Source organism: Saccostrea echinata, unplaced genomic scaffold, assembly GCF_033153115.1.
Source record: "Saccostrea echinata isolate AGI-Se365-2 ecotype Australia unplaced genomic scaffold, CSIRO_AGI_Sech_v1 ptg000033l, whole genome shotgun sequence".
NCBI lineage: Eukaryota > Metazoa > Mollusca > Bivalvia > Ostreida > Ostreidae > Saccostrea > Saccostrea echinata.
The window spans coordinates 36,651,741-36,666,580 of record NW_026889782.1 but is presented as its reverse complement, the minus strand read 5'-3'; the positions used below and the strand labels follow the sequence as shown (position 1 = coordinate 36,666,580).

The window sequence follows — 14,840 nt, the reverse complement described above, 5'->3', positions numbered from 1 at the left end:
GCAGTGTGTTTGCAATCAGGTTTGAAGTGCAAAAAATTGCATTTAATCTACATAACAATTTTATTCAATTCATTAATTACCATAAGAATCTTTGATAAAATGAGAGATCATTTCCTTTTGTAATTCTGTCCATTGCATAAATAAAAATTCAAGCTCATAATTGATAAAGATTAATTACTTTAAGGCTAATTAACCAACTGGCGCTATGGCCGACTTGTCTTGTACTGATTCCGTGTAATTCCGTTCCTGGTTGAAGTCGGACATGATCGATGGTAATTAACACACCTGAAGTCAGGTGAACACAGGTGAATACAGGTAATCGTGATTGTAGTGCAGACACGTCAGTACGTATCACCACACGGTAGTTAATGCTATTGTTTTACAGATTTTGTAAATGTAAAAAAAATTCTGTCCCGCTTATCACATATTGAAGTAAATATATGCTTACTGAAGAGTAAACAAGGTCAATAATCCAATAAACAAAACAAAAAGGGAGCAGAGCAAGCACGGATCCCAAGAAACCAACGGAGATGGGATCAGGTGCCGTGGAGGGGTAAGCATCCCCTGTCGACCATTCACGCCCTTTGAATTGAACATATGCTAGTGTCTAAGTCAAAAGGATAAGACACAAGTTCTACAACTAAGATATAGTCTTCTCCTCATACAGAATTTTATAAAATAGCCATAATACAAGTTAGGGATGGGTACCGCCAAAAATTTCGTATCGTGATATATCACGATTTCCCCCCAAAAATACAGGGAATTTTTACTACAATTTCAAATGAATTTCTGTAATTTTTTTCCTTTAAAACAAATACGCTGTAAAAACATAACTTCACTTTTTTTCATTTTTATTTATATACATGTGATAAAAGGCCGTAGTTGGATGCCGTAGTTTCACTTTTTTCAACATTTTTTAGACTTCCTGTAATTTTATTTAATAGTTCGAAGAAATAAATCAATAATTTCTGGAATTTATAATCATGTACCAAATACCGGTATTTTAGACTCCGTATCACGATATATACGTATCACGCAATAAAAAATCGCGATATACCGGTATATCGATTAAATCGCGCATCCCTAACACAAGTACAATTATTTTCAGTAACAAATCAGTTAGTAGTGTTAAAGACTGAAAATTCTTGACACTCAAAATATAATTCTATATATAAAAATTAAGATTGTTTAGAAAATCTACCACATTCTTTAAAAAAAGGTATGAATAACTTTAAGAATTTCTTTATTTTATTTTGTTGGCCAGTCCTTTGTCTTCATGGGGTAAATATTTTAAATGTATAGTTTTTCAAACAATTTCAAATAGGCGACCTTGCTTTGACCCGCCCCTTTCCTGCATTATATATAACTCGGAATTATGACACTAAACGCCATGTCAATCAGGTCTAAAAAAGACATGGATTTCCGAGATTCTGAATAAATACTGAACACTGTGTTAATCTTGTCTGAAAGTGAAATGTGAGAATACGATGGAGCCAGAACACCCTGAAGCTCATAGCAATTAATACTGCGTATGATTTCATATCGACATTAAAATATTTTTTAAGACGGGACTAAAAAACGCTGAAATTCCTTGATCCTTGGTCCCTTTTTGCTAGTTATTATATGGTAAATTTTATTTCATTACAAAGACATGTACATGTATATTTATATATAAATAAAGAATTAATAATGTTAAGAATAATGTCTTCCTTTAAAAATGTCCAGTGTAATACTTTAAAATAAATCACAGTTCTATGTTTAAAAAAAATGAAATAACATATTTCAAAAAATAAATAAAACGCTCTCTCTCTCTCTCTCTCTTTCGCTCATTCACTCAACCTCTGGCTTATCCATTCTATCTCTCTCACTCTCATTCTTTTTCTCTGTGTCTGTCACACTTTCTTTCTCTCCAGAACATAACCAACAAAATAAATTAAGCAAACACAAGAAGACTCTACACTGAACCATCACACACTACTTCCGGTTCTAATCGATCCTCACTTTTTAATGGCTTCATGTCGCCTTCAGCTAAAATTTCGGAGTCTATGTGACTTGAAGTCGTGTCCCCTGTCTCATAATCCCTGTAATCAGGATCGATAACGCCATCCTCATTGTAAGTTGTTCTATCCTCACATACATATGGAAGATGTAGTCCTTCCGGTCCGGTAAAATATCGATAGTCCTTCTCCGGAAACCATTTCCATTCGCTTCCATTGTACATCAGAACGAGGCAAAATGTGTTGTCGACAACGTCAGACGCTGCTTCCGGTATCCAGTTCATGTATGTGACGGGACTTCCGTCGTTGTAGATCGTTCGGTCCTCCTCATCAAACGAGAGGACGTTTACCCGGATGTTAAAAATCCCTTGTAGATCCGACTCTAGAATTATACAAAGAAATGAAAAGACATTAAACCGAAAAAAAAAATAAAAATGGACGTTTTAAAAAGGAAGGAACTAACCACAAAGGATTGGTTTAGCATGTTCATAAATGTGAGTTCTCGTAATTCCATTTAAAGTGACAGTTAAATTGCAATTTACAGGTTTAATTAAGAAAAAAATCAAATTAATCTTTGGCTCTACAATCTCTACAATCTCAAAAAATTCTTTAACTTTTGTGTGATGTGAATAGGTTTTTTTCCGGATATTTTTTTTAAAAAACTCTCGTAGTAATTAAATGATGCTGATATAAATCAAGGTTTAAATTCAAATTAACCTATTAATTTTAAAAATAATAGCTAGCGCAGCGAGGCGGCGCGAAGCGCCGCTCGCGTAGCGAGCTCCATAGACAACGTGTACGAACGGAGGAAATTCGGGTTGATATCTGCACATTGTTCAAAGAAATTTTTATCGTCCCACGTGAAAATATTCCATACTCCCAATAATCCTTTGCGGTGCATAGCAACATAGTGGCTTAAGCATAGCAACAATTTACTTGATGAAAATAATAAACAACGATTTAATTCAATTTCCATGCCATAATTGGCCACAAAACTATCGTTTGTGTCCTTGGTACACACGACTTTGTATGTGACGTCATATTTTCGTCACTTAAACGAGTCGGTTATTTCTGATTTTGTCGGAAATATCCGAGAAGTTAGAAATTTCGATCCCGATGCATGGGAAGTCTGCATATACTTCAATAACGGTTTCAAAAAAAAATATGAACGACACACAGTAAACACGCGATAAAAGTGTAATGAGCAGAATGTAAAACGACATGTGAGAAGATGTGTAGAGTTATAGAAAATGAACTGCGCTCGCCCTAACGGTTTCACCGTCGGGCATATTATTTAAATTCAAATTAACCTATGTTCCTAGAAAACAGATACCTGGGTGAACTCGGCTGATTTTGAGATAATCTCCGTACCCGTCACCATACCAGACAAACATCTCACTTCCGGGATAAATATCTCTAGTAGTCATGTACAGGATCAGGCCTGCGCACGACACAGCTATTACGTTCTCCTGTTCCACATTTCCGGCACAATTGATCCACCGTAACCAGTTACTGTTGGCCGGATTTCCGGCGTCTATGACGTACATACCCTCCGATCCTACCTTCTCTGTCTGTAATGTAACGTAATTTACTGTACTAAATACCCAACTGTTTGCCATTCGGGTTTACTGTTGAATTTATGCAATCACTTGACGGTGTAATCCGACGTTCCGGAACACCACACTATGGTTTAACGTAGTATACATAAATGACGTTTTTATTCCCGCGCATCAAAAAGTTCTTTGACAAATTGGTTTGTTTAATGGATAAAAGTTATGTAATTGATCCAAAAGGTTTCCTTTTATTATATTTTGCTAGTTGTAGAGGGGTATATAATAAATTTATCATTATAACAGTAACTTGATCCAAAGAGCTGCATCACATCTCGTTGACAGGCGCGGATCATCAGATCAAACTGGACGCTTGGCGTGATACAGCTCTTCGGATATCAAGTTACTGTTATGATAATACATATGTAATGTAATGTATAAAAATAATGCAATGTAATGTTTATATAAAAAAGCATATTTATATACTCTATCACAACATTTTTTTAGCAAAATACAACGATAGTCTGTCATATAATGAATAATTTTGGGAAAGTAAAAAGCATAATCTAATTATCTGCTGAAATGTGTGTTCTAGAACTTATTAATTATGCAAGAAACATAAACCACAGCCCACTTTTTCATCCAATCAGCAATTGCTAAATATTTGGATAAGGAAATTCACTTAATTATTAAACTTTTTCTATGTTCACATTCAATTGAGTTTTTAATCGACAGCTTTTTGAAACGAATACGAAAGAGAAAAAGGTGCCATTATGGCAGAACTTTGAATCGGACAATGAAGAAGTGGATTATACGTTCTAAATAATATAGATCATAAGAAATCAAATTAAAGCGTTTAAGAAAGGTTTGTGTCCCACCCCCTACAACCCTAACCCGTCTTAATCGATAGAATTTGCTAAATATCATCTAACTATTAAAAATAAGAACAGGTGAATAAGTCAGAAAACCAGATTGTAGAAGATTGACCTCTGACCTGCCAGGAGTAAAGGTCATCGTCTTTGTGGTTGGTGTGAATGAGTCCCTCGTAACTTCCTATGATGGTGTGTTTCGGTACAAACCCCTCTGTGAATCCCCCGAATCCAGCCCCGGGATCGTGGACAGCTTGATACGGAACCCCTCTGGGGTGGTGTGGTTGGCGCGATCCTCCGGGTTAGAGCCCAGCGGGATCTGGAATGAGGAGCAAAACAACAAACCGTTATAAGATTATATTAATTTAAAAAAGAGAATGCCCCCCCCCCCCCCCCAAAAAAAAAAAAATCAATAACCAAATGTGGTAGGGATCAAATATTAAACAAATATTGTTACCTAAACAATATACCTCTAGCTTTGATTCGGACATGTATTTACATGTATTCTATTATTAACTTAAAAGGCATGCTAGATGAGTTAGGCTGCAGTTATTGCCTATATAAAACCTTTCCATATACCTTTGCATTAGGGATAAACGTGTACGACTTGGATGTTTCTCCGTTCTTTTTATAGTCCTCGCAAACTGAAACAAAAAAAGATGACATGATTTAATGTCTGACGCTTTGATTGGTTGATTAACCTCTAACGCTTTGATTGGTTGATTTAACGACGTTACATATTTCGCTTAGGTTGTGTAATTTGGCGTTTAACGGATGAATTGGTCCGGATGATTTTCTTAAAAAAAAACAACAAACAAACAAATAAATAAACAAACAAAATTGATTAAAGTCTGCTACCTACAGTATGACGAAGATAATACTTGTATACTTAAATCAAGTTTTAAGCGTTTACAAAGATTTGCAAAAATAAAAAGATAAAAAATCATAATTATTTTGCAATTTGCAACAAATAATACTATCTTAAGAGTAATACCAATAACCCCTCCCCTATCAAGTATGTCTTTGAAAAAATTCAGTATACGAAGTCCAGAATACAGTATACGAAGTCCAGAATACAGTATCCTTCAAGACCGGAAGTAGATACTTACATGCGGCTGCGTCGTTGTCGGTGTTCATCAGTTCTTCGAGAGATCGCTGGAGAGCCTAAAACAAGAGAGATAATTCGAAAATAAAATTCTGGATAAAAGTCAAATCAGTAAGAAATGCCTTTGTCACATTTATAAAGATCAGCGGCGGATCCAGGAATTTCATAACGCGGGAGGGGGTGCAGTAGAAGGTAGGGGTTCTGGGGGCTGAATTGAAGCCCCAGCGTGTCCAGGGTAAAGTCCTAGTGGGGGTCCGGTGGCCCCCGGAAACTGACGAATTTTTACAAATGAGAGGTGTTTTTTCCCTTGATTTTAGGATCAACAAAATGTCAGCAACAAAAAAAAATCAAACGGGGAAGGGGGGGGGGGGCGGGCGCACTGGCGCTGGGTCCACCTTAGAAGATGGAGCCTTACCATATGCCATTCTTTAAATGAAGAGTTACGTCTATTAAAGGTTCTAATTCCCTCCTGTTCTCTGCTTTTCAATAACAAGGGCACGGCAAAACAGACCATTTCCCCCCATTTCCTTCCGACATGATTGTAGTTTATCGCGATGAACTGATCTGTTGTTAACAATATCATTGTTCTTGATCTTGGGCATTAGAATCAACGAGTATTATTTCTTTTCTTTCATTTTTTTTTTAATTTTTAATTTTTTTTACGTCAAGCATATCTGTTCGACGAGTATGAGAGCGAATGGTAAAATACAGTCACTGTGTATTTTAATTTACATATAATACTACTTTTAAACTTATTGCTGAATTATATTTTGACCTTTGGCTCCGCAATCAATAAATTTCTTGCGCAGTCCATCTTGTACCCCTGCGGCATGAGACTGAGAGATCAAAAGATACCCTCTGAATGAGTTCTACACTTTTATTTACACCAAACATACATGTATATCTAAATTTCAATTATTTGGCCTCTTTCATCTTTACCCTTTTCACCCAGGCCCGTAGCAACGGTTTCAAATCAAAAATGGGGGGGGGGGGGCTCTCCAAAATATCTGACAGGCCAAAAAATAAACAAAAAACAAAACAAAACAAAAACCTCAACAATCCAAAAAGTGTGTGTGGGCGGGAGGGGCAACTTCCAAAAATAATCTTACAAGAAAAAAAACCAATTAACCGTCCAAATCCACGACTTTGCCAGTGCTCGAACTTACAGCAACAAAGCAAGGGGGGGGGGGGGGGCAACCTGCATCCAAAGGAGACTTTACTATAGTAAAATGCTATACTCAGAAAAATGTGAAAGGGAGGGGTGGGGGGAGTCCCCAGGCCACCCTGCATTCTACGAGTTTGTCACAATTATAAAGAAGCTTAAAGTTCCATTGGTCCTATATATTGTAACCACATTTCCAATGGAAACTTTTTTGAGCTTTGGTCTTTTTATGTTTTGACCCTCTGGTAATCTGCCACTTCCCTAGATAAAGAGTGAGACTAAACAGCAATTTATGTTACATTTTGTCGACAGTAGTGTTTATGATTCACAGAAACTCTGACCTTGACCATTGACCTTTTGACCCTTAGATTAATTTCTTGTTACTTCTTACTTTCTAGCAAGCCTGAGCCTAAATTATCAAATTAAATACAATATCATAGCCACAACACTGTAATAGTCCTATGTGCGGAATTTTGACCCCCCTCCCCCTTGCAACACTGTTTGGAGGGGATAATAGATTTTAAACAAAATACTTATGTAGAAAGTCAGTAGTTAATATGATAAACAGTATTTTATGCAATAGGACCCTTTCATATGCTCGTCATTTATTTATTTTTAATTTTAACAGTGTCCTCAATCAGTATGATGATTAATACTGTTGAATTATTGAGTTAATTAATAAAAAAACAAAACTGTGCAGTTGAAAGCGTGCAGTTATTAATGAATATTGGAAGAATTGAATAAATCACTGCTGTTTCCTCATTGAAGGAATATGGAATCAGAGTCGGTTTTTTTAATACCATGAATAAATTTGGGAATGATTACCTAAGCGTTTGTTAATTACGTACCGGAAACAACCTTGGACCGGCACTAAAGGAGAACATTCATTTAAAACTAGACGGAAAAAATGAAGAAACATTTTTCTTTCTAAATATTGATGATATTTCTAGCATTCAGTTGGTAAAAACACAATTAGCGTCAGTATTTGAATTTATCAGTTAATTAAATTTATTATTCTAGGTTCTAAAACTCAGAGACATCTGTGTTTTTAATGATATAGAAAAAAATAACTCGTCATTAAGCCATTCCCAATTAAGGAATAGTCTTACAGCGATAAAAAACGACACATATTTTAAGATTAACGCGATAAATAATTATAAGATTAAGGTTTAAAGAGTTAACTTTTTATAAGATTAATGTATTATTGGACAAAAGTATAATAGGATTAACGTATTATAAGATTAATGTACATGTATCATAAGATCATCGTACTAGAAAGTTAAGATATAATAGGATTAACATATTATAAGATTAACATTTTAAAGATCAGCGTACTATAAGATTATTGTACTATAGGGTTAACGTATTATAAATTTACCATTTTATAAGATTAACGCATCTTAAGATCAACGTATTATAAGATTAATGTATAATAAGATTAACGACTTATAATATTAACGGATTATAAGATAAACGTATTATAAGATGAATGACATATAAGATTAACGGATAATAAGATAATCGTATTATAAGGTTAACGTATTTTAAGATTAACGTTTTATAAGACAAGTGTATCATAAGATTAAAATATTATAAGTTTACAATTTTATAAGACTAACGTATAATAAGATAAACATATGATAATTAACGTATTATAAGATTTACTTATTATAAGATTAACGTATTATAAGAATTACGTATTATAAGATTAACGTATTATAAGATTTACCTATTATAAGATTGACATATTATAAGATGAACGACTTACACTTCTATCCTGTTGAAGGCCAAAGAAATTCATATCTGGAAAAGAGAAAAAAAAAATCAAAGGACTGACGGACAGGATTATGGGAAATATAGGATCTATACATGAAACCAGTGCAAGTTAAAAAACTGGTTTATCTCAAACTTGGGTTCCTTATTTTTTTTCCCAAATTTTCAAGAGATACTGTGCAATCCTTGTGTCTCTTGAAAACAAAAAACTCAATGAAATGTAAAGATAACAAATAGTGATCATTCTTTAAGTCCATTTAATGTTTTCCATCCCTAATAGGACCTACTTCTCTATCCTTATACATCCATCACGTATATAATACTCTGATATTAATTCAAAGCATTTTACAGTAGGAAAGGATTAACCAAAAGAAAGTTTCAAAAAAGTTTCAAAAATGTAATTAACAAAGCAGTAATTAATTAACAGAAATTGCATTGAAGTCTATGGAGACACGCGATTTTTTAAAATAAAAATTCAAATAATATGAATATCAATAAATACTGTGGTGGAAAGATGCATTAAATCATTAGAAATAGAATGACAATTGAAAACATTTTTTTTATCGTATAGATTTTTTAAAATTGATTTTCTTACTTAAAAATAGAGAGAGATAACTCTTCAACAAAGGTCAAGGTCATAAATTAGGACACGTTCCATTCTTACATGCTTATAGTAATGAATGGAAATTATGTCTAAATATACTGAGTATTCCAACCGTACACATCTGTTATGTATTCAAATTCATTGTATCTGAGGCTATTAGGGATGGAATACCTTCAGCAATACAAATTATGAGCAGAGCCAACAGAAGCCTCTGAAAACAGAGATGAGATCAGGTACCATGGAGGAGTAAGCATCCCCTGCCAACCGGTCACACCCGCCGTGTGCATCTTAAATTCAGTGTGAAAATAATATTCTAACAATTCTCATTCAAATTGAAAGTTTTCGACTGCAATATTGATATATGTTGAAAGTTTTGTCTACTAGATTAAAATTAAGGCGTCGAAATAAATCAGATACACTGGTACAACTCCTTGTAAACAATGAAATGAATTATATAGACTTCATTGTCATTGACAAAAGTGAATGATAAAAAGGTCTCATGTTCATGTAATCGGAAAAGTGAATGATTTTAGAGTGTGTTCTTTCAATCTTAAGTTTCAGAAAAATGATGATCATTATTAAAAACAAAAAGATATTTTCAGCGTTAAATGACAACTTATTGGATTCATATTTCTACAAATAACCTCACCTTCAATGAACTGAGTTAATGCCTTTCTTTTTGAGCTGAGTCCAGAGTAACAAGTCCCGCCCCCTGTCGGTCACACTCACGTGATGTGTCATACATTCCTACAGGTTGAAGATTGAAAGAAAAACACCAGTTCTGCACCTGCGCAAAACCATCTCGACAAAAACCGGAAGTTACATCTGGACAAGGAAAACAAAGATTTTAAATGTTCCAGTAAAACAAGTTTTCATTTTGGCGCAGCTGCATAAACAGATCTTGAAAAAGAGAGTTACCTCTCAAATCGATATAAAAGAATCATTTCTAATAACAATTTGTCTCAAAACTGTGATCTCATTATATCACACGGACATATAGCTCTTTTGAAACATTTATGAGAAGGCAAGAAATATCGATCGGTGAAATTGACACCCAGTCATCTTTCCTCAGAGGTCAATATTCGTCGTCACAGTGCTATATATGGGCGTATTTGACATGTGATGCACAGGAATCGTGTTTATGAAACATTTAAATAATTGATTAAAATATCCATAATTTGGTCGGCTGACCACACCTGGACAGGCTTTACAGAGTTACACACATAGGAAAAAGCATTGGCGCAAACAATGCACAGCCAAAATTTATAATCCTCTCCCATTTTCAGAAGAGAGCAAAATGCGGACTCCGGTGTAACAACGAAAAGTGACCCCCGTAGAGTATTGACCAAGGTGTCATTTTTCTACGAAGAAAAATGACCCAGGTCAATATTCTAGGACAAGAAGGGTCATTTTTCGACCGTAGAAAATCCTTCCAGGCCAGTAATTCTACGACTCCGGGCCGTTGCTCGAGACGATAAGGAAAAAGTTGCATTTTCATTAAAATACCTCTTCAGTTTATCATTTATGTTCGCTTATCTTAATAATTACGATAACATAGTAACACTGCAAATACATAATAACACCAGTAAGATAATAGGGTATAGTCAAATGTATTTTCATCTACATGTGCAAGTATATCAAAGTTTCAAATTGGTTTCGCTCTCAGTGCTACTGAACTTATACATATTTATCTACATGTATTTTAGAACTTTCATAAATCAGTTTAAAAGGTAACATTTTGAACCACATGACTCATTTAGCCAATTTTCAAGTTATTCTTCAGCAAATCAGAACAACAATATTTGGAAAATATTTCCTTTTCCTTTTTCAGAAGAACTCAATACATAAAAAGAATGCTGAAAGTTTGACTTTCAAATACGCCCAGATTCCTGCCAAATATCAATCAAATGCGCCCTCATCCTTAATACGAGGCCGTTCAAAAATTACGCGGACTCTGCTATTATTTACTCTTACAGACGTCATATAGAATTGAAATTTCACAGGAACATATTTCTTAAAAATTCCAATAAATTCTTGGTAAAAATTTCTGATTTTATTTAATATCTCATAAAATTATTGCCGTTTTGATACTGCTGATGGTGATATACGGAGCACGGCAAAAATGTTGAAAAACAAACATGCGGTATCCAAAATTTTATTCATTTATTTTCCATTTTTTACTATATTATTCAACAACTTTTTTCTAAAAATTCTTTTTATTGTTTTATTATTAAGTATTTAGATTTCTGGCATAATATTTGAAGTACTAACAGAAATATTGTAATTTTTCTCCGATGTGACCCCTTCGAAATCAACTGCAAAAATGACGTCTCGTGATTTGACGGAGCAGCGCACTTTTATCAAATCATGAATGATGCTGGGAAAACGCCAATAGAGACCCAGAATAATCCTAATAACACATGTAGTAAACCAGCGGAATATCCGACACACCTCTACAACATGTAAAAAGAATTTTAGACCGATAGACCTTAGTCAAAAGGCAATACGGGAGGAATGGAAGAAGTTCATCGACAAAACACTGATCTGGGCTGTTAAGAATGTGATTGAGATCGACTGATGTCAAACTTTACTTCAGAAATATCTGCAGTTTTGGGGTTTAACACACTAAAACATACAATGATAGTTTTATAGTTTTTAAGCTGAATCGGAAATGGTAATACATATGGATGTTTATTCTGGGTGGATAAGGTAACCAAAAACTATACAGTATCAAATACTAAGGAAAAATATTGAGAAAATGAAAGCTCCCAGTTTTTAAAATGCTCGTGACGTTGAAAGTTTTACTGCGCCGTGACTTCATCAGATGTTCCTGTTAAATTACTTGAAATTGATACCAATTTATAATATTTTGATATATGAAATTTTGATGATCATATATGAAAAGATTCTTTAATATTATTTATGACTTTTTGCTTGATTATGTCGTCAAATATATTTTCTGTGTAACAAGTCCGAGTAATTTTTGAACGGCCCTCGTAAGTTTAAGGTATATTTACTACTTTGTGACCACGGCCTTCAGTTTGAAATTGCAAAACTCTGAAGAAGTTCAAGAGAGAAAACGTGTTAAATACTAACAGGGCGTAGCTTAGATTGTAGCACGTAAGCACGTGCTTCCACATTGTTCGGTAGGAAAAATGAATTCATAAAAAGTTAAAATGCTTTTCAAAAATAAATTTAAAACACTCTCCGAAGAAAATACTGAACACTGAACTGTAGTAAAATTTGGCATTATTTGTTTAATGTTTTAATTTTTCAATTTATATTAATTTATGAATATCATTTTTATATATAATTTATAAGACTCGAGTTCATGAAAACATGCATGTATGATTGAAATTTCAAAAGCATTACATGTATATAAAGGATAATACATACTTAGTGTAATATTGAATACATGTAAAATGCATATAGGCCTATAACATGCAGTCTAATAATAAGGACATCAGGGAGAACCAAGATTTTTTTCCTCGCTGAAAACGCATTTATGACAATATATATCATTAATAATAACTACAAAAGGTATTTAGAAAAAAAAGTATTGATTAGCATTTAACATTTTATGGTTTAAAATGTTATAAATCTTTTTTAAGTCTATCGTCACTTATCTAAAATGCACCAGCTTCCAGGGGCTTCGTACCCAGAGTCCTCTGGACTTCGGCTTGGTCCCATCGGGGCCTTATGCTCTCCCCTCCCCGCCATTTTATGCTTCCACATTGATCGACCCCAAGCAATGCCACAAGATGCGAATTTGGAGTTATAAAAGGCCTGTATGTACAAGTCAACCAAATTACAGAAATTCAGTGTATAACAAAAACATGTATATCTATGGCCATATATGGCACGAAAACAGACACCAAATAAATAAACACCGTGCGTTTCATAAGTCTACCCAACCCAAATTTTGATTTATAAATTAGGGTCCCCATTTTTCTCTGTTTGTGTATGAGGGACCGAGTTTAGGTCCCCAATTCTGTTTGCTTATGAGAAGATGGGTCCCCTAATTTTACACAGAGTCCTCAGATTGGCACTTCCGGGTCCCCATTTTCTAAATTCATGGAAATATCATTCAATCTCAAAGACTCACTCCATCTACTTAAACCAGGATACCTACGAAGTAAAATGAGTTAAACAATACCAAATATGTCATGAAATCGCTTAGTCCCCATTTTAAGTTTTTATGACAGAGTCCCCAGATCGGAGTCCATACACGTGTGTGTGTGTTTGTAAGACCCCGATACTCACTACACGCACTAGGTAACACACCAGCAAGTCACTACATTTTGAAGAGTCACCACTTACACTCATGTAGTGAGTTTTCTAAAGCGTTGAAAACGGAATTTCGCACCGTATATTACCCAGAAAATACAAAATTGTTCATAGTGTGAGTTTCCGGTCTGAACGTGATTTTTTCCACACACATTTTCATGCTGCATCATGGCGTTTACACACATTCCCCTGATGGATTTTTTGCGCATGCGCACGAGTAACTTCCGTGAAAATGGACATCAACAGTAAAAGTAAGTTATTAACAACATATTTTGACAATTTTTACATAGTACAAAATCCGAATTAACTGTTTTTGATATGTTTTATTATTATTTAGTCGCTTAAAGACCAGAGTACTGATAAAAAAAATTATAACATGATTTTAACAGATTTTTTTGTTAGAAATGACATTCAGTTAAGGATGTGAATAAAGTTGCACTTCTTCTAAGGATATTTTCTCTATTAATTGAAATAATTAACTTTAAAATAACGTACCGTGTTTAATGTAATTATTATTTTAAACTTTAAAATCAGTTTTATATGTTACATAACATTTATTAATATTGACTGAATTTCCTCGAAACTCCGACATTTTAAAGTAGTTTGTCAAAGGCAATGCGATTGCAAACAGATAAATTAATAAATTATAGGCCGTAAGTTTGTCTTTTGTGCACTTAACATTAGGATATTGAAAAAAGTCATTGTGAGTTACTGGTTGTAAAAATAGAATGAGGGATAATCCGAATTTCCTGAACAAGAATGATAAAAGTGGACTTACCTTTTCTTAAAAAAAAATGTTTAGTAAATAAACATATGTAAATATTTTACTTAAAGCAAGTGAATTTGTTTTAGTGTTCTTTTATCTGTTTGTTTGGGTTTTTTTTAAGTGTTTTTTTATCTGTTTTAAACAATTCATTTTAAATAATTTTGCCTTATCTAATGAGATTATTTCATCATCTCTAATGAAATTATTTCATCATATAATCTCACATTTTATATACCAGTAATTTGACTTTACCAGAACTTCCCGAAAGTTAAGTTTATTTGAAAGAAAGAATTTGACGAAATATATGGAGATAACGAACAGTATTCAAGCTCTGATACAATTGCAAAATATTCAAGAGAAAAAATAAAATTCTTTCATATTTGCTTAATATTAAAGAACAAGTAATTAAAATAATTGTTTGCTTGTTTACCATCCCTTTGAAAATTTTTCTCTCATACTGAGATGCCACCACTTGCCGGTGGAGGGCCAAAAATTTAGACCTGTGCACCCATAAGCAATTATGGATCTTCTTCATGCCAGCGCATACTATGAAACAGAAGCTCGGTATATACTGTCATCCAAAGGACCTGTCCCCATGTCCTGCAATGAGATTCGAATCCGCAATGTAAGCTGCGACTCCAGAGCAAATGCAATAACCACTGCGCATACTATTAGTAATTAAAAAAGATAAATGTGAGTTAAATGGAAAGAATTTTCAAGCTTTCTT

The 14,840-nt window shown here is 33.9% G+C and overlaps 1 pseudogene; it reads right to left on the bottom strand.

Annotated features, from left to right (window-relative positions):
- Positions 1-1,616: 1,616 nt before the first annotated feature.
- On the bottom strand, positions 1,617-9,904 carry LOC133198898 (uncharacterized; annotated as a pseudogene).
- Between the last annotated feature and the right edge of the window lie 4,936 nt (positions 9,905-14,840).